Source organism: Hippocampus bargibanti, linkage group LG04, assembly GCF_051943395.1.
Source record: "Hippocampus bargibanti isolate YZ-2025 linkage group LG04, ASM5194339v1, whole genome shotgun sequence".
NCBI lineage: Eukaryota > Metazoa > Chordata > Actinopteri > Syngnathiformes > Syngnathidae > Hippocampus > Hippocampus bargibanti.
In genome coordinates, this window is record NC_142737.1 from 9,252,304 (window position 1) to 9,260,000 (window position 7,697).

General features: G+C 39.4%; 1 protein-coding gene across 2 annotated transcripts in view; it reads right to left on the reverse strand.

Moving 5' to 3' along the window:
• Positions 1–5,892: 5,892 nt before the first annotated feature.
• Positions 5,893–7,697, reverse strand: part of efna5b (ephrin A5b) — a 114,350-nt gene continuing 112,545 nt past the window's right edge. For both annotated transcript variants that reach the window (XM_088993874.1, XM_088993873.1), the window contains one exon: positions 5,893–7,697. This exon is cut by the window's right edge and continues 1,278 nt beyond it. The gene's annotated coding sequence lies outside the window, so the exon portion shown is untranslated.

A 7,697-nucleotide genomic window follows, 5' to 3' on the forward strand; every position in this document is an offset into this window, starting at 1 on the left:
TTTGAAAGGCGCTTATAAATGAAATGTATTATTATTAAAAGAGCGAGTGCTTAGTATGCTGACTTGACAGTGCAGGGGTCGTGAGTTCAAGACCCGGTCCGGCCTCTGGAGTTTGCATGTTAAGCGTAGCTTTTCTCCGGTTTCCTCCCACATCCCAAAAACATGCATGGAAGGCTGATTGAAACCTCAAAAATTGTCTTTAGGTGTGTGAATGAATGGTTGTTCGTCTCTGTGTGCCTTGTAACAAATTCAGGGTGTCCCCAGTCTCATGCCCAAAAATGGCAACCCCAGCAACCCCCGTGACCATAGTGAGGAATAAGCATATCTGTCAAACGGCCGTATTTTGCCGTATTCTGTATGATTTTTGCACATTTTTAAATGTGTACGCAGTGTCTGAAATAATGTCTGCCCGGATGCCCGGGGCGTGCAACTTTTACGTCGGGCGTATTATTATTATTATATATAATTTACAATACATTACAATAATTTACAAAACGTCTCCGCCCGGAATAAATTCGAAATAAATAATTCCGATTTCGAAATCTTCGTTCGGTTTGGAAATTTCGGAATTTTGGTTCGTTTTGTAATTTGCATACTCGGCACGGCAGCCAATCAGAAGCCTGCTTCGTGCTTCCGGACTTCTTAGCGTTATAAGGTCGTGCATATCATTTTCCAAAGTACAGAACCTCAGCCCCAGAAGAAAGATTCAAAAGAAGCTAACAAAATTCATGACACTACAAAACGTAAACTACATTATCCCGTGACTGTAAAGTGTCCTTGAGTGTTTTGAAAGGCGCTTAGAAATTAAATGTATTATATTATTATTATTATTATTATTATTATTATTTATTTTTTTTTTTTTTTTAAAGCATCGTGGGAAGAGGAGTTCATGTGGCTTGTAGCAGACAACGCAACGCAAACATTGCATTGTGCCTATAACCAACAGTATATGACAAACGGCAACTGGAGCAAAATCTTCAGAAAGGGATATTTACCATAAATTAAGCAAGGGAGCATTTGTGGTCAGTACATCCTTAATTTAAAAAAAAATCCTTTATACTTTGCAACAATGTTTTTTTTTTTCCGATTAGGCGTCTATTGTTAAATGCAAACATTGTTAAATAAGTAAATAAGTCCAAAAGCAATGTTTCACCATTCGGGTGAACAATCGTAAAAAGCAAAGTCGACCACCGAGTTTGACCCTGTTTTTTTTTGCTGTAATATAATTCATATTTTTTGCATAAACATTGTCTACGTGTAAAATGTTAATAAAATTGCGCAATTAAGTATTACACACGTTTTTTTCTCAGTAAGGAAAAATTGAGCTGTTAGTAAGGTCACAGTGTCTCGCAGGTATGGATAAGCGGTACTGATAATGGATGGATGGATATACGGAAAAATACATGTTGTTCTAGAAAAAATAAATCATCACAATCATTTGCGTGAATAAAACAGCAAGCCCATTTATAATTTTTCATGTTTTATTGTATTACTCATAGATGCTCAGACACGTGTATATACAAATACAGATCCATTTTTGTCAACTTTTTTTTTTCTCGGTTTATATACTGTAAAAGAGCAAGTCTGGAAATCTTGCTCCACTGATGACAAAAGTGAGCGCGGGGGTACAAAGAGGAAGGACAGCGTGTGATAAGGTGGACGCGAGACACGATCACGACAAGACAAACATGAACGGGGATGGAGGGAGGGTTGGGGGGTGGGCGCAGAACCTCCATCCATGATATGAGTTCACCCCCCCAAGTTTGGTTGGTGAGCTGGATGTATTAGTTCTTCCATGGTCAGTAAGGAGCGACCTCGAAAGGACGACACACGATAGGAGTTCTGGGTTGTTAAAAAGAGTGTGTTGGGGGGGGGGGGGGGGTCGTGAAGGGCCCTGTTTTGTTGACGTGTCAAAGCACAATGGTGGAGAGCTTCTAAGGCATGGGAAACACTTTGGGCTGCCAAAAAGAAGGTTGTCGCTTCCCATTCACGGCGGCAGCACCACATGAGAAAACAAACATACCAAACTTAAATAGGGGCCCGTCCATATTTTTGTTCCATCTTCACATGGATACAATCCTCAGAGGAGTACAAGTGACAAAAATCGTCAGAAAGAGTTTTTCTCCCCCCCCCCCCCAAAAAAAAAAATGACAACAACATGGCCGAGCCCCATTGCAACTACACAACGTTTGGTGTTTTGTACAGCATGTTTGTTTTCTTGTCACTACAAGGCTTCATGACATCATTCGGATCGGAGGTGCACAGTAAAATGCACAACGTGAATGTGAGCTGCAAAATCGAACACACCAAAAAAGAAAACCAGCAAAAACAAAACAAAACAAAACAAAACAAAAAAAATCCTAAACTTTTAAAACATTTTTTTCTTTACATGTCATTAAGTTCATGCGCATGCCAAGTTCCTTCCAGATTCCGTCCAGTTATTTCTCATGCTTTTTCCACACACACACAAAAAAATGACCTTAACTCATTCACTGCCATTCACGAATTTATTCCGCAATTGAAAATATGATGTAGAGCGCCATTCCCAAATTTGTTCGGTGCCGATAAAGTGCTTTCTTATCCACAAGGGGGCAGAATTTCCCTTTTTGCCATGCTCGCGCTTTGTTCCAGCTTCAGCTGTTGTTAAAGCGCAATATAAACCAGTATGTATTGTATTGTATTGTATTGTATTTTGGACAGCCACCCTCAGCCACGAATCAGTTGGCCGTGGATTGGCTGGAAGATGGGAGACTTTTTGGACAACATTGAATACTACACCAAAAGCGTCTGCTGGTGAGTGGCGTCCAGTCGGATTTAAGGCCTAAATTAGCCCTGAAACCACCATGGCCATTTCGGGTTTTGCTGTTTTACAAAAATGGCTTCTTTGACCCCTTTTTCAAACCATCTATATTGTTTAGCTAAGATTTTAACCTCACTGTCGTCAAAATCTGTCGTTTGCCTGTCTGTGTATTTGTGTTGTTTATTTATTTAGTAATTAATCAATTAGTTAATTTGTTTACGTATTTGTTTATTCCTCTGCTTTATTTGGTTTATTTATTTATTTGGTAATTAATCGAGTCATTTATGTATTTACTTATTTGTTTATTTGCCTGGCTGTGTTATTCACACTCTGACGAAGGCGGAAGTAGTCGCTGAAACATGTCAGGTATTTGAACACCGACAATACACTGTCTGTAAGTAAGGAATCTGCTTAACATTATTTATGTGTTATTTATCCGGGTAGAGTGAACGCTGGCGCGAATGGCTGCCGCTGCTCACCCGCATAAAAAAAAAAAATCCCGTGACTGTAAAGTGTCCTTGAGAGTTTTGAAAGCCGCTTAGAAATAAAATGTATTTTTATTAACTCTTTTTCTTATGAAAGAAGAGAGTCTAATGTTTCTTACGCTGAATTGAATGGGTCCTGGAATTCAAGTGACAATGACAAAAACCCTGGCACTGGAGTGGACACATTTTTGCACATATCAGGCAGTGAATGAGTTAAGATCCTCCTATGAAGAGATGGCGAAAGTTGTCGTCCGTCACAAGCTCGGACTTTTACCTTATTAGCTCGCAGCTTTATTAGGTTGAGAATCTAAACACACAACAACACATTGCTTGAAAGCACTCGGCAAAACCCAGAGATATTACCATAAACTCCTTTATGTTATTTTTTTGTTTTGTTTTTTGTTTTTTTAAGAAAAGACATAAGAACCAAATGAATACTTTAATATCAAACACTATTTACAAGTCGTCCCTAATCATAATAATAATAATAATAGCTTTAATCATTATCATGACAGTAATAATTATACAGTTTTAACAATGTTTTTTATTACTTTTATTCTCCAGAAGATACAAAACAGATGCTATAACCTACCACAACATGTTTGATGGTTGACTACCTCAGGATACACAGTATCCAGTTTTTTTTTAAGTTGATCCTCATTTACCAGGTTAGGCCATGGCGTACAATAAAGTAGGATGATAGCTTAAAAAAATAAGATAGGCGGTAAAATTGGTAATCCCAAAAGAGGGTCAACTTGAAGCTGGTTTTCTGTTATAAAGGACAATGTCTATGGTGACATCAGTACCTTGTTCAATGTTTCAAAGTCATGCAAAAGCTCAGTTGGGAGCACATATTGTTAGCGTGGCAAATAAAACAAAATCAAACATGTAGGTCGTGTTCAATAGCGCAAAAAGGCAAACATGGATATGAAAAATAAAAAGTCAACAAAAAAAAAAAAACTGCAAATGTCTTGTTTGAAGGCGCATGAGGGGCAACAGTGAAAATAAGGTAAGAAAAAAGGATCAATAAGAACAAGAATCAAGTTGTAAAACGTAACAAAATGAAGTGGCAAAAGTCTTAGTCAGAACTATTATTATTCGGTCTGATGTTACAAAACATCATTTTTTTTTTCTCTTTGGAAATGATGACTTTGTTTCCCATGTTGATCTGATTGCGACCCGAAAGTGTGTTGCTACTTTGAAGATTAAAAGATTCCAAACTGAACTAGCAACAAGAGTTTGGTGGATTTGAATTGATTTATTGACTTCACGCCGGCCACTCTTATCAATGATACGACCACCTTCAGCCACAACAGCAACGACGCAAACCCCTCCCATGGAATTTCATTTCCGTCACTCGCCGCTTCCCCCAAACGGCAAGGTCACCGATGCCTTATAACCAATGAATGAAATCGACACCATTTCTCCCGAGATACCCCCCCCCCCCCACCCCAAACCTTCACCCCCGTTTTCCTTCAAGCCGTCTATTTTTAATAGGAGAAATAGCTCCCTTTTGCCGCAACATGGGGTCTGCGTGCCTGTCATTTTGAACCTCATTAAAGAGTCACTTAAACCGGCAACAGGAGTGGACGTCTACATTTTGTTGTTGTTTTTTTGTTTTTGTTTTCCAGGGCGCCTTATTTGGCACATGACAGGAAGTCACTTTTTAGCCGGTGGGATATTTGTCCAACTTAAAAAAGAGAAAACGACAACCCAACCACTTGAAGCTGAATGTCAAGAAACACAGTGAGCGTATCGTTGATTCTAAGTGCTTTGTATATAAAGTGGTACCTCTGTTTATGAACATCTTTTCATCTGAAAATTAAACAGTAAAAATATAGTAACTCACAGCTCTGAAAAGGTTTCTTCAGCCGTCGTCTGTACTTCTTTGAAGGTGTCGGATGTTTAACTTCTCACCCAGGAGGCTTCGTCAGTGAACTAAAATTTTGCTGGCAGCTGTGGCCCTATATATATACACTCTACTGTCCAGGGGTGGTGGTGCCAGACCTCTGCTATGATAGGTCCCTGCTCTAAGGTTGGGTGGAGCAGAGGACTACTCCCTGCCACTCCACTGATTGTTGTTCCTATTGTCCTGACTGATTATGGTCTATGGATGCCCTGATTACCCCATTTCCCCTGGTATCACCTCATCAGCCTAAGCCTACGTGGTAACGATCTAAGAAGTGTGTTGTCAGCACGATCCAAATTAAACCTCACACCACCATGGCGATTTAGTGAAAGGATTTGCTTTTTTGTAAAAATCGCTTCTTTTACTCCCCTTCCAAACCATCTATTTTCTTTCGATAAGATTTTAACCTTGTTGTCGTCAAATGAGTGGTTGCTAGCTTTTAGGTGCATATGTACTGCGGATTGAGGCCCACTAGTATTATCCCTGCGATGTTGATCAAATATCTTTTGTCTGTGTAAGCTCTCAGTCGTACAGGAGTGGTCCATCGAAAAGGTTTCTTCAGCTGTCATCTGTACTTCTTTGAAGGTGTCGGACTTTTCGCTTCTTATCCAAGAAGATTCGTCAGTGAACTAAAGTCTTACTGGTAGTTTCGGCCCTATAGGGCCGAAACTACCAGTAAGACTTTAGTTCTATATATATAGGGCCGAAACTACCAGTAAGACTTTAGTTCGCTGAAGAAGCATCTTGGATAAGAAGCGAAATATCCGACACCTTCAAAGAAGTACAGATGGCCGCTGAAGAAACCTTTTCATCGAAAGTCTTTTTTGAGCATTTGTTTAGTCTCCCCAATGTATTGCTCTTCAATCTTCATTTTTACAATGTACTGAATAAATTACATTACTTTGTTTTTCCTGTGCAACTGAGAGCTTACACAGACTCACAGATCTGAGTTTTCCTGAACGCACCATGCTTATAGCTGCTCTCCTATTGGCTATTACCAAGTAGCCACCTAGCCTCCCATTGGCTAAGAGGGGCTTCTTCCGTCCGTGTCTCCATGTGGGAATAGATAGAAATGTCTTTGCAGCGTCATCGTCATTCGTCCCTCAGTTTTACGGAAATGTGAGTAACAGAGGAAAAGTCAGGTTCTCAATATTGTTGTATGCCTTGGATAGTTTCGAAGAATTGTTAAAAGCTGACAAAAACATCCAACGTCCTTGGATTGGTACATCATAAAACGCTAGGCAAAAACCTTGACTGAGAGAACATGAACTAAAGAGTAAAAAAAATGACGAGAAAGAAGGTAAAAAATAATGAACATAATTTTTATTCTTGACTGTTCTTTGTTTACCTCCATTATCTACAACTTTCATTTATTGTGCAGTAAAATTTATTTGTGACACATTTTTTTATGTTTTAGGAAACATTTGTCTGAATTTTGGGGGCTGCTTGGAACGATTTTGGTCATTTACACGTCTTCATTTCTGAAATTTTGTATTTAAGAAATGTCTTCATTAGTAGAGGTACCACTGTTGCTTTTTGAATTCAACAGAATAACGCGTAAGTGCCGTGTAACTGCACATCGCCTCTTTTTGAACCGTGTGACTAATATCTGTCCCATTACCACTACAGAGTAATTTCCAAACTTTGGATATGGATTATGGAGTGTAAAGCGTAAATGGATGGCGCAACGAGAACAGTTCTTTGTCCAGCTCAATAAACACAAAATGAGTGTAACTGCTGCCGTGAAATTGCGACTCCTTAAAAGACATCGATCCTCCATCTAGTAAGCGGCCTGCAAAGTGCCCGCCGGGATTCTACATTTCTCTCTTTTCTTACACACGGTACGCTACAACCTTTTAAAGTTTTACTCGAGATGGGCATGATCATGGATGAATTGATTAATTGATTGCTAAGAATTTGGTCCAATGAGTGGAACTGATAGTTGATTTACGTGACACAATTAAAGGACAACCGACGCCTCCAGACAAGTTGTGTCCATAATTTGTAAAATCACTTCAAATGACTTCTACTGAGCGTATTTTACAAATATTCCACCGCATATCGCTATGTTTTAGGTTTTAAGACTCGCACTGAATATTCAGGAAGTCTTGTTTTTGAGTTGCTGACGATGCCTGACGTGACGCCACGTCTGGAACGCCCCTGACCGAGAAAGCGACACACAATGCATTTTGGGTACTTTGTTTGGTCTGAAAATTTCATGTTGATCCGTGTTGATGGCAAAATTAGAAGGAAAACACATAAATAACGCGATGGTGAATCGTTGTGTGTTGCACCAAGACTACTATTTAATACTAGTTGACACAAATTTCCAGCAGACAAATCAGCCCATTTCCAACGGAGCTTGGGCGCCTTCTTGTGCATTTTCTGGGCACTACATTGGAGTCCAGATGCCTCAAAATGAGATGGAAGAACTTCTTTAATTGATTGCAAACATTTATGCTTTCCTTTTCAGAACTATTTGAATCACATTCATAACTGGATG